The sequence below is a fragment of the Equus asinus genome, unplaced genomic scaffold, assembly GCF_041296235.1.
Source record: "Equus asinus isolate D_3611 breed Donkey unplaced genomic scaffold, EquAss-T2T_v2 contig_589, whole genome shotgun sequence".
In the NCBI taxonomy this organism is placed as follows: domain Eukaryota; kingdom Metazoa; phylum Chordata; class Mammalia; order Perissodactyla; family Equidae; genus Equus; species Equus asinus.
The window spans coordinates 155262-166719 of record NW_027225281.1 but is presented as its reverse complement, the minus strand read 5'-3'; the positions used below and the strand labels follow the sequence as shown (position 1 = coordinate 166719).

At 35.4% G+C, this 11458-nt stretch overlaps 1 pseudogene; it reads right to left on the bottom strand.

The window, feature by feature from the left end:
- Positions 1–7009: 7009 nt before the first annotated feature.
- Positions 7010–8049, bottom strand: LOC139044093 (olfactory receptor 2T12-like; annotated as a pseudogene).
- Positions 8050–11458: the final 3409 nt, after the last annotated feature.

Sequence of the window (11458 nt, the reverse complement as noted above, 5' to 3'; positions counted from 1 at the left end):
AATCTCACTCTGTAGTTCCAGGGAAAAGCACCCTCGTATCTAATGTACAGCCCAGATATAACGTTGACCATTTACACGGAGTCTTGCTTTTCATTGAGCCTCTACAAACCCACCATTCTTTAAATTTTACCTAAACTCCACCCTTTCCTCAAATATAGAACACTCTTATTTTGTTTAATGAGACACTGTCATTTCTGGCGCTTGTCGCCCTTGTCATTGCAGTAATTTGGTAAAGCTGCCTTTACTGGAATGGATGTGTCCCTAGTGGTCTTGAGCTGAGCTAGGACAGAACTAAAGGAAGAGTTCAAACACATGCAGTTTTTTTTCTCTTGCACAGTGCGTACCGGGTGGCAGCAGCTGGGAGTTTTCTGCCAAAATCCCAATGGTAACTGCTGGAAGATGCTCATGGGCTTTCGCAATAAGCTCCAGGCTGCACAAGTATGGGTGGCAGTCACTTCCAAAATTATATTTGAGTGGGTGCCATAAGGGCCCAAAGGCATTGGGAGAGCCGCCTTCTTTTATAATTCAGACATGGCCTACTTTTGTTCAATTCCTCACACAAATATAGCTTTCTTTCTGGTAGTGTTACAGGTGGGAGCTAGCAATATTCCCAGATGTGGAATATGTGTTCTCCAAAATCTTAGCAGAAGGAAGAAAATGACACATATCATAGCATAAATAAATGAAATAGAGACCAAGAAATAAAGAAAAAAAGTCGATAGCACTAAAGGTGGTTTCTTGAGGAGATAAAATTGACAAACTTTTAGCTACACTAAGAAAAAGTCTCACATTAGTAAAATAAGAAATTTAAGAGTAGTCATCACAACTGAAGATACAAAAATACTTAGGATCATAAAACACTTCTATGAATAACTATTATGCCAAAAAATCAGACCACCTTAAAGAAGTGGATGAATTCCTAGACACACAAAGCCTGCTAAGAATGAATTAGGAAGAAATAGGAAATCTGAACATATCAATAAGTAGCAAGGTGACTGAATCAGTAAACAAAAACCTCCCAGAACAGAAAAGTCCGGGATAGCTGTCTTCATTGGTGAATTCTACCAAACATTTAAAGAGTTAACATCAACCCTTCTCAAGCTCTTCCAAAAACTTGAAGGAGAGTGGAGATTCCCAAACTCATTTAAAAAGTCCAGGTTTACCTTGATACCAAAGCCAGATAACGACACAATAGACCAGTTTCTTTGATGAATATAGATGTAAAAAGTCTCAAGAAAGCAAACTGAACTCAAGAACATATCGAAAGGATCAGTTACTGTGATCAACTTGGGTTTATCCCTGGGATGCCAAGTGTCCAGAAACCTATCTTGAAATCATAGAACTTTACAATCTAAATGACAAAGAAATCCAAAACAGTCAGAAAACAACTAAAAAGATGGTGATAGTGAGCCCTTACCTATCAACATTACTTTAATGATAAATAGATTAAATTCTCCACTAAAAAAAAACATATAATGTGCAGTCAGCCTGGTGGCATTAAGCTCCTGTGCTCCACTTGGGTGGCCAGCAGTTTGCCGGTTCGGATCCCAGGTGCGGACCTACACACCACTTATCAAGCCATGCTGTGGCAGGAGTGCCACATATGAAGTAGAGGAAGACGGGGACAGATATTAGCTCAGGGCTAACCTTCCTCACAAAAACCAAAAACATAAAATGGCTGAATATATAAATAAAACAAAATTTAACGATATGCTGTGTACAAGAGACACAGTTTAGCTTTAAGGATACACAGAGACTGAAAGGGTAGGGACGCAAAAAGATATTTCAAGTAAATGGTAAGCAAAATAGAAGAAGTGTAGATATACTCATATCAGACCAATTAGATATTAAGCTAAACATTGCCAAAGAGATCAATAAGGTTATTATATAATGATAAAGAAGTGAATTCATCAAGAAGATATGAGCATCTAAATATATAAAGCAAACACTAACAAAACTAAATGGAGAAATAATCAGCAATATAATAATAGTAGAGGATTTCAATATCTGACTCTCATCAATGGAGAGACATGCTGATATAAAATCAATAAGCAAAGACTTGAACAACAGTCTAGAAAAATGTTCTAAAAGACTTACACAGAACATTTCATCCAACTACAGAAGAATATACATTTTTCACATATGTACTCAGAACATTCTCCAGAGTAAATCAAATAGACCAAAAAACAGATCTCCTCAAAGTCAAGAAGTTAGAAATTATATTAAGTATCTTTTCCAACCACAATAGTACGAAGCTAGAAATCAAAAAAAGCAGGAAAATAAGAAAATTTTAAAAAGTATGGAAATTAAACAACACATTCTTGAATAACTAAAAAAATCAAAGAAGAAATGAAAATGAAAATCACAAAAAAATATCTTGGGGGCAAATGCAAACACAGCTCACCAAAATTTATGGATTGCAGCAAAAGCAATACCAAGAGGCAAGTTTAAAAATATAAACACAAACATAAGAAAATATATCAAATAAACAAGATAACACTACTACTCAAGGAACTAGAAAAAGAAGCAAAAACTAAGATCAAAGTTCACAGAAGGAAGGACAGACATATTAAAAAGTAGAGCAGAAGTTAGTGAAATAGAAAATAGGAAAACAATTTAAAATATGAACAAAAGTAAGAGCTTTTTTAAATGATTAGCAGAAGTGACAAAACTTTAGCAAAACTAACATCCAAAAAATGGAGGACCCAAATAAATATAATTAGAAGACAAGACATTACAAATGATACCATTAAAATACAAAGATCAGGGCCTGGCCCCGTGGCCGAGTGGTTAAGTTCGCGCGCTCCGCTGCAGGCGGCCCAGTGTTTGGTTGGTCCGAATCCTGGGCGCGGACATGGCGCTGCTCATCAAACCACGCTGAGGCAGCGTCCCATATGCCACAACTAGAAGGACCCACAATGAAGAATATACACCTATGTACTGTGGGGCTTTGGGGAGAAAAAGGAAAAAATAAAATCTTTAAAAAGTACAAAGATCAAAAGAAACTATTATAAACAATTACACGCCAAGAAATTGGACAACACAGAAGAAATGGATAAATTCCTAGAAATGCATACCTACCAAAACAAAATCATAAAGAAACAGAAGATGTGAGCAGACTGATAATGACTAAGGAGCTAGAAGCTGTGATCAAACAGCGCAACAATGAAAAGACCAAGATCAGATTGTGTCACTGGTGAATTCTTCCTCACAAGTAAAGATGAATTAACATCAGTCCCTCTCGAAATTTTCCAAAAATTTGTAAAAGAAAGAAAACTGTCGAATTTATTTTACTCAGCTAGCACCACTATGACACTAAAGCCAGATAAGTACACTAAAAAATAAGTTCAGGCCAATGACTTTGACAAATATAGTTGCAAAAATTCTCAGCAAAATACTACCAAGCTGAACTCGGTAGCACACTTAAAGGATCACACATCACTATGAGGTGGCACTTGTCTCTGGGATACAAAAATGGCTCAACATACGCAAATCAACAAGTGTGATACACCGCATTTGTAAAATAAAGGGTAAAAATCTTATTCTTCTTTCAATGATGCAGAAAAATTACTTGAAAAATTTATCCTTCTTTTATAATAAAAGCTCTCAACTAATTGTGTAAAGAAATAATGTACTTGAACATAATAAAGTTCATATATGTAAGGTCCGTGATTAACATCAGACCCAATAGTGAAAGTTTGAGAGCTTTTCATCTAAATCATGAACAAGTGAAAGATGCACATCTTCATCACTCGATTTCAAGATAGTATTGGAAGTCCTAGCCAGAGCAATTCATTGAGAAAAAGAAATAAAGACACCAAAATCTGAAAGTTAAAGTAAATTTTTTTCTGTTTGGAGGTAACATAATTTTATGGATGAAAATCTTAAAGACTCAACCAAGAAATCCTTAGCATAATTCAATTCAGTAAAGCTGTTGGGTACAAAATCAATCAAATTAAATTAGTCAATTTTATTTCTTTGCACTAACACCAAAATATATGATAAAGGTATTTAAAAAACCAATTTTATTTATAATACCATCAAGAAAATACTTAGGAATAAATTCAAGCAAAGCGGGGAGTCTATACACTATAAAGTATAAGAAAAAATTTGAAGAAGACACAAACAAATGGAAAAACATCCCATAATGATGGATCAGTGAGTTAATATTAAAATGTCAATACTTATCTAAAGCCATCTATATATTCAATGCAATCACTATCAAAATTCCAAGAGCATTTTTCAGAGAAATAGAAAAAATATCTCACAGTTTGTATGGGGATCACAAAAGATGCTGAATATTCAAAGCAATCTTGAGAAAAAATAGCATAGCTGGGAGCAACGGAAATCATTTCTTGATTTTACACAATATTACAAAGCTATGCTAATCAAAACTAGATGGTACTGATATAAAAATAAACATATACAACAATGGAACAGAATTGAGAGCCAAGATACAGACTCATGCATATATGGTCCAGTAATATTTGACAAAGGAGCTAAGCATGCTTAATGAGAAAAGGATTTTCTCTTCAATAAACAGTATTTGAACTACTGGATATTCACACACAATTAAATAAAATTGGACACCTATCTTACACCACTCACAAAAATTAACTGGAAATGGATGAAATAATTTAATGGAACACCTGAAACCATAAAACTCTCAGACGACAAGGTCTTAGAAGACCTCAATGTAGGTTTTGACATTGATATTTTTGGACATGACATGAAAAGTACAAGCAGAAAAAGCAAAAATCAACAAATAGGATGGCATTAAACTAAAAGCCTTCTTTACAATAAAATACTCAACAAAATGAAAAGCCAACATACTAAACATATAAAATATTTTCAAATTATGTGATGAGAGGTTAATATCCAAAATGCATATGGAACTCCTACAACTTAATAGCAAAAATACAAACAACCTGGTTGAAAAAATGGACAAAGGACCTGGATAGACATTATTCCAATAAAGACTTACAGATGACCAAAAAATACATGAGAAGATGCTTAATGTCACTAATCACCAGGGAAAAGCATATCAAAACCACAATGGGTTCACCTCACATCCGTAAGAATGACAATCATGAAAAAGACCAGAGATAACAATGTTGCTGAGGGTGTGAAGAAAAGGGAGTCTTGTGCACTGTTGTTGGTAATGTAAATTGGTATAGCTTCTATGGAAAACTGTATGGAGATTCTTCAAATAATTAAAAATAGAACTACCATATGATCCAACAACCCAACTTATGGGTATATAGCCAAATAAAATGAAATCAGAATCTCAAAGAGATATCTGTACATCCATGTTCATTGTAGCATTATTCACAATAGAAAACACCTGCAAACAACTTGTTTCATATGTATATATGTATTAAGTATATGTGTGTGTATACACACACACACACACACACACACACAATGGAATATTACTAAGCCACAATAAAGAAGGAAACCCAGGCATTTGTGACACACAGATTGACTTTGTAGGTACTATGCTAAATGGAAAATCAGAGTAAGAAAAATACTATATGATCTCACTTACATGTGGAATCTCAAAAAGCAATATGGATGAATCTCCAAAATATAGTATTGAGTGAAAGAAGCATGGCAAAATTAATTATATGTTCAAATAATGATTAGCTTCTTGGAGTTTTTGATTAGGAAAAAGCAAAAGGAAGACTCCAAGAGTACTAGAAATATGAAATATTCTAAATCTTGATCTTTGTTGTAGTTACATAAGCATATATATAGGTAAAATTTGTAACCTGTATGCTTGAGATTTGTATTAACTGCATTAACTAAAAACTGTATCAGCTGTAAGTAAATAATGCCTTGAAGATGATATGTTCAAGGTAACTCCCCACTTCAAGTTTTCTTACTGTTCCTGATTTTGCACATACAGCTTCTGCATGATGTTCCTCTGTTTTTAGACATCGATGGAAAACACATCAGTAGTGCCTTTTGAAAATTTTCTACAGAAACATTTATTTAGAAGCTAAGGGTAAAATCTCTGAAAAACAATCAAAAAAATAAAGAGACAGACATAGAATTTCCAAAACTATTTTGAAATTTTCTTTTTAATTTTGATTTCATATTTAATTTAACTGTCATCAGATAACAGGTCTATATTATTTCCCTGAAATGTATTGTTATTTTTGGTGCCCATATTTTGCATGATAAATAATTCTAGTTATCTGGACATTTGCAGATGTGAGGTGATCCACATAACAGACGGCTGACTTACTCAGGTTTGCTCACTCACTATCATCATGTGTTCTATTAAGACTAAGCATGTTTATGTGTCTGAATTCATATCCATGGACCCCATGAGCATCATGAATCAACATAACATTTAAGCATCATGGACACAATTAATTTCAAGAGAGAATTTAGTCATGGTGTACTTTAAAACAGATTGGCCATTGCAATTACAACTAGAGCCTGGGGAAAGATATACATTACTTAAACAAAAAGTTACATGAATTAAAATGGCTTGCCTTCAAGATCCAGATAAAACAGATTGTGAAAGACTGCTTACAAAAACAGTGAAAATATAACATGCACAGATCAAAGACATAGAACATAGTGTTTAAAATAAATTCCTGGACAGAAATCAATATACCAACTTAAAGGACAAGTTTGGGAGTCACATTTTAACACTTATTTGCTGCGTGATACTGAGAACAATATTAGTTTCCCATGCCTCCATTTTCTCACTTAGAAGATGGGTGTCAAAGTACTTATATCATATAGTTGTTAATAGGATGCAAAGTAATGTATAAAAATTGCTTGGTGTGGAGCATAGCAAATAGTAAGTGCTCAAAAAATAGCCTCTCTTAGTATGGTAGTCTCACGTAATTCTTAACAACTTCCTATTATACTGATCAAAGAATTTAACTTTCTCTTCAAGCCTTATTAAAGGAGAGAGAATTACCATATGTTTAAATGTTAACGACTTCAGGAAATTAGACTCGTTTAGCATTGAATAATTTGAAGAATGAGACTAAGTTTGCTGTCATTTTAAATTTACACATTTCCCCAGCCACCTTTCTCAGGGCCCCCTTGACCTCGCTGTTCCTCAGACTGTAGATGAGGGGGTTCAGCACAGGGGTGAAGACAGTGTAGCATGCTGACACGACCTTATCAAGGTCAGCTGACCTGTAGGATTTGGGTCTCATGTAGGTGGAAATGGCAGCTCCATTAAAGAGTCCCACCACAGCCAAATGTGAGGAGCAGGTGACAAAAGCCTTCTTGCAGGCTTCTCTAGAATGCATCTGGAGAACAGCTGCGACGATAAAACTGTAGGAGGTCAGGATGAGGGAAAAGGGGACCAGAAGCATTAACACACAGCAGATGTACATTACATTTTCGAAGACTGATGTGTCAGCAGAAGCCAAACGCACCAGCATGGGGGCCTCACAGAACAAATGGTCGATCTCACGTGCACCGCAAAATGGGAAGCTCAGGGTAGCAGCAGCCTGCATGAGCCCATCAGCTGCCCCCAGGAACCAAGACCCCAAAGTCATTCTCAGGCATAATTGCTGGCTCATGAGGACAGGATATCTCAGTGGATGGCAAACAGCCACGTAGCGGTCATAGGACATGGCTCTAAAAGGAAACTCTCGCCGCCACCCAGTGTGAGTGAAAAAAGAGCCGCAGCACACAACCAGCAGGGGAGATGGACTTCTTGCCAGTCAAGTAGTCAGCAGCCATTTTGGAAATGATCGTGGCAACCAGCATCACATCCATGAGGGAGAGTTGGCTCAGTAGGAAATGCATGGGTGTGTGGAGCCGGGGGTCCCAGTAAATCAGGAGAAGCATGACGACATTGCCCATAAGAGAAGCAATGGCCGTTGTCAGCACCACCATGAAGAGAAAGAGGTGGGGTCTTGTATGTTTAAAGAGTCCTAGAAGAATGAAGTCTGATGTTGTGTTTCTCTTCTCCACGATTTCTTCTGGTGTGATTCTGCAAATGGAAAAATAGAGAAGGAAGGGACTTTCATCATCTACAAACCTTAGTTTGGCTTCATAACTTCTGCACATGTGCTGGATATGGAATCCAAGGTCCTGACTCAAAGCCCTACATCCCAGTTAAGATGGTTCTGCTTGACCTGTTATTCCACTTCTCTGTAACTCAGCCTTTCACTGTTTTAAATAACGTTAGTCTATGTATTTCACACAATGATATATTGGTTGGTTGGTATAATAGATCAAAATGAATCAAAAGTAGAAAAAAGCTTTCAAAGATTATAGAATTGTAAGTAGTTAATTTGGCTGTTTTTTATATTATTTAATAATTATTATTATTGTGCTTTTCTTATGTGTACTGAAACCAAAATTTAACCAAGTTAGAAAATAAACACTTATTTAAACATTTGCTATTTATATTTCTTTGAGTCTTAGATGAATTCTTTTCAAATTTTGGAAATTTTAACATACTCAAATTAGTTATTTTTTTAAGAAACAAAAAATTACAGCTATTTCACTGTGGGTTACAAGGGCCACAGAAGGGAACAGATGAGTATAACAAAGTTTCCCCACTGAAGGAACATAATATCCCCAATAATTGATGAAAATGTTACTTCCTCTCATTAAATAACTATTTTTATTACCTGATTTTAAAGTGCGGCTATGCTAGTTCATCACTCTCTGCTCTGAAACCTTCAGTCTGTTTCCATCACACTTGGAATAAAATGCACATTTCTTTCCCCAGCTTACTAGGACTTGGAGCCATGCCCTACGCATCGTTTCACGACACAATGTACCGTCATGGAGGCTTGCAACGATCAGGTGAGTATGAAAGGCAAGCATGAGAGGACCTTTGATGAGAGTAAATGCTTGGAGAGCATAGCAATAACTATAACAACGAGTAAGGTGATTAAAAAGAAAAGGAAGCAGTTTTAAAACAACCATATTACATGAAGCATAATTATTAGTCACAGGTGAAGTATAAATATATCTGAGAGGAAAAATATTTTAAAAATGCTTAAATTACATATTTGGCCTATCTTCTGAGGATGGTTGTTTAATATTTAACAAAACAGATCTATTTTCTTTGGAGACACAAACAAAATGACTGAGCCCACAGAAATGAGCATGGCTTTATGAGGAAGGGTTCACAGATTGAGAGCTGCTATACACTGAACATAAGTAAGATTTTTTAGTGTTTGACATCGTTTAAACTCCATACTAAGAACAAAACTTGTAAATTCATGAAGAGCAGAAGAGCATATAGGTGCATGGAGCCAACTCTCCTCTTTTATTAGCAGAAAAATGCACAAATTTGCCAATTTTGTTTATGGACAGGTTTGCAGACCTCTTTATTTCTGACATGGACAGTCCAAAAATATTTCATCCGAAGCCTTAGAGACACAATACCCTCTGAGCCTGTTTTCTGGAATTGTCTGGTAATTGATTGGTAATTGTTTACTACAGAGACAGAGATAGTGATGATGCTTTATAACCCGAAGGGTTTGATTTTGTGAATACTCTAATACTATAAAAATTAGGCGGCAGACAGAGCCCATGTCTTGCAGAGCCATTTAACACATAGGCAGTCTCTTTAAGAGACCTATGGAAAGTCAGTGCTAATGGCTCATTAAAGTGCTACCTCCACCACGTCAGCATTCACGTTTGAACGGATACAACAACACACAGGAACACCAGCACCTTTGCGATGGCTTGTTTAACCACTGATACCAGACACATAAGCAGTCTACCTAATCGAGGCCTTGCCAAGCCTTAGTGATTTGCACTACCTCCTATCTAGTGCATTCAGCTCCTTGTTTTGTACACTATTTAAGATATCTTTCTCCTCTTATAGCCACAGACCGTGATTCCTTGCCTGCAGGCTCTCTCAGCCTCCATTATAACTTTAAACCACCCTCAGACTGATCTTATTGATGTGGGGATGTATGGATAAAGAACTCTGGGCTCAAGATACAGAACTCCTGGTTTGAGAATCATTTTCTATATATGTGATGAGGAGTCAGTTACTTAACCTTGCTGCATTTATATGTTTTAAATTACAAAGCTTCTTAACAGATTACTAAAATAATTAAGATATTTTGTGCATGAATGAATTTTGAAGTAATTTCCAAAGTCATTTTGCACATTGAAACAAAATTATTAATTTCAATTTTATTTGTTGGTCTATATCATTAGTTGCTATTTTTCCCACATAAACAATAGCTAGAAAGCCATGGCACAAAATGTCAATTTGATCATTTAACTGAATGCTCTGGAAATGTGAAGATGAAATAGATAGATGATAGAGAGATACACACATGGACACACACACACACGCACGTGTGTGTCTAAATAAATAATAAATTTGGAACCATGACTCTTTAAAACAAAAGTGTAGTAAATAAATAAGTAACTCTGTAATATCTTCCTCTATTGTGAAAAATTGTGATGTATGGTATTTTAGTAAATTAGGCTTTGCAACATACTATAATAGATAATTTAATAGGAAGGTCAATATAAAGGTATTACTTAATTTCTTGTACATAACTAATGCAGCTTGATCTTTTTCACTAAATATCATACAAAGAATTTTTAATAAAGAATTTATTGGCTTTATGGATATATAAATGCATTCACTTGCTAAGTGAAACATTTAGCCTTTAACTAAAAGTCCATATTAACTCAGCAAATTATGAGAATATTATAAGTATTTCTTCTTTACATGAATTGTGGACCAAATTAATGTTAGGCTATTAAATAAGGTGACTGAAATTGAGTGCAGTCTTTTTTTTAAATGTGCGTATATATTTTCGTGAAGTGAGAGAAATACTTCCCCTCCAGGAATAGGTTATGGATAGTTTTCCAGGTATACATGTACACATCCTTCAGAGAAAGAAAAGGAAACTGTTCTTCATTATTCTTAAAGTAACAAAATAGTTTGCCCCCAGAATTTCTCTTATTTATTCTAGGCCCTTTATTTAGAGAATGTTTGAGGAATTCTGTGTCTATTAATCCCAAAATCACGCCCTTTCTGAAGCTCGTAGGGAAATTGATTACAGTCTCCTTCTCCACATTGCACTGACTTGTAAGCTCTAGTAGAGATCATCGTCATAAACTGTTGGAGTTTCCTTCCACAATCTCCTTTTCTCTTCCTTCTGCCATTCTGCCCTCAACAAAGAAAGTGCCTCTATGTCCAGAAGATATTGATATAACATGGTTAATTTCTTGAAACAGCCACACAGTTCATTGAAACAATCCACTATCATGAGCTCAGTAATTTGAATGAATTGATTGCTTATTCAAGAAGATCTATTAGCCTACTGGTTTTGGGTGGACCAGCCCACAACTTACGTCTTCAGAATATATGTGGACAATGGGGAGACTTTTATTTTGTATCATTTGTGAATAAAGTCTTACAAAGTTTACTCTGCAACTCAAAATTCAGATGTGGCATACTAAACACTTCATAAATATGAATCACCTG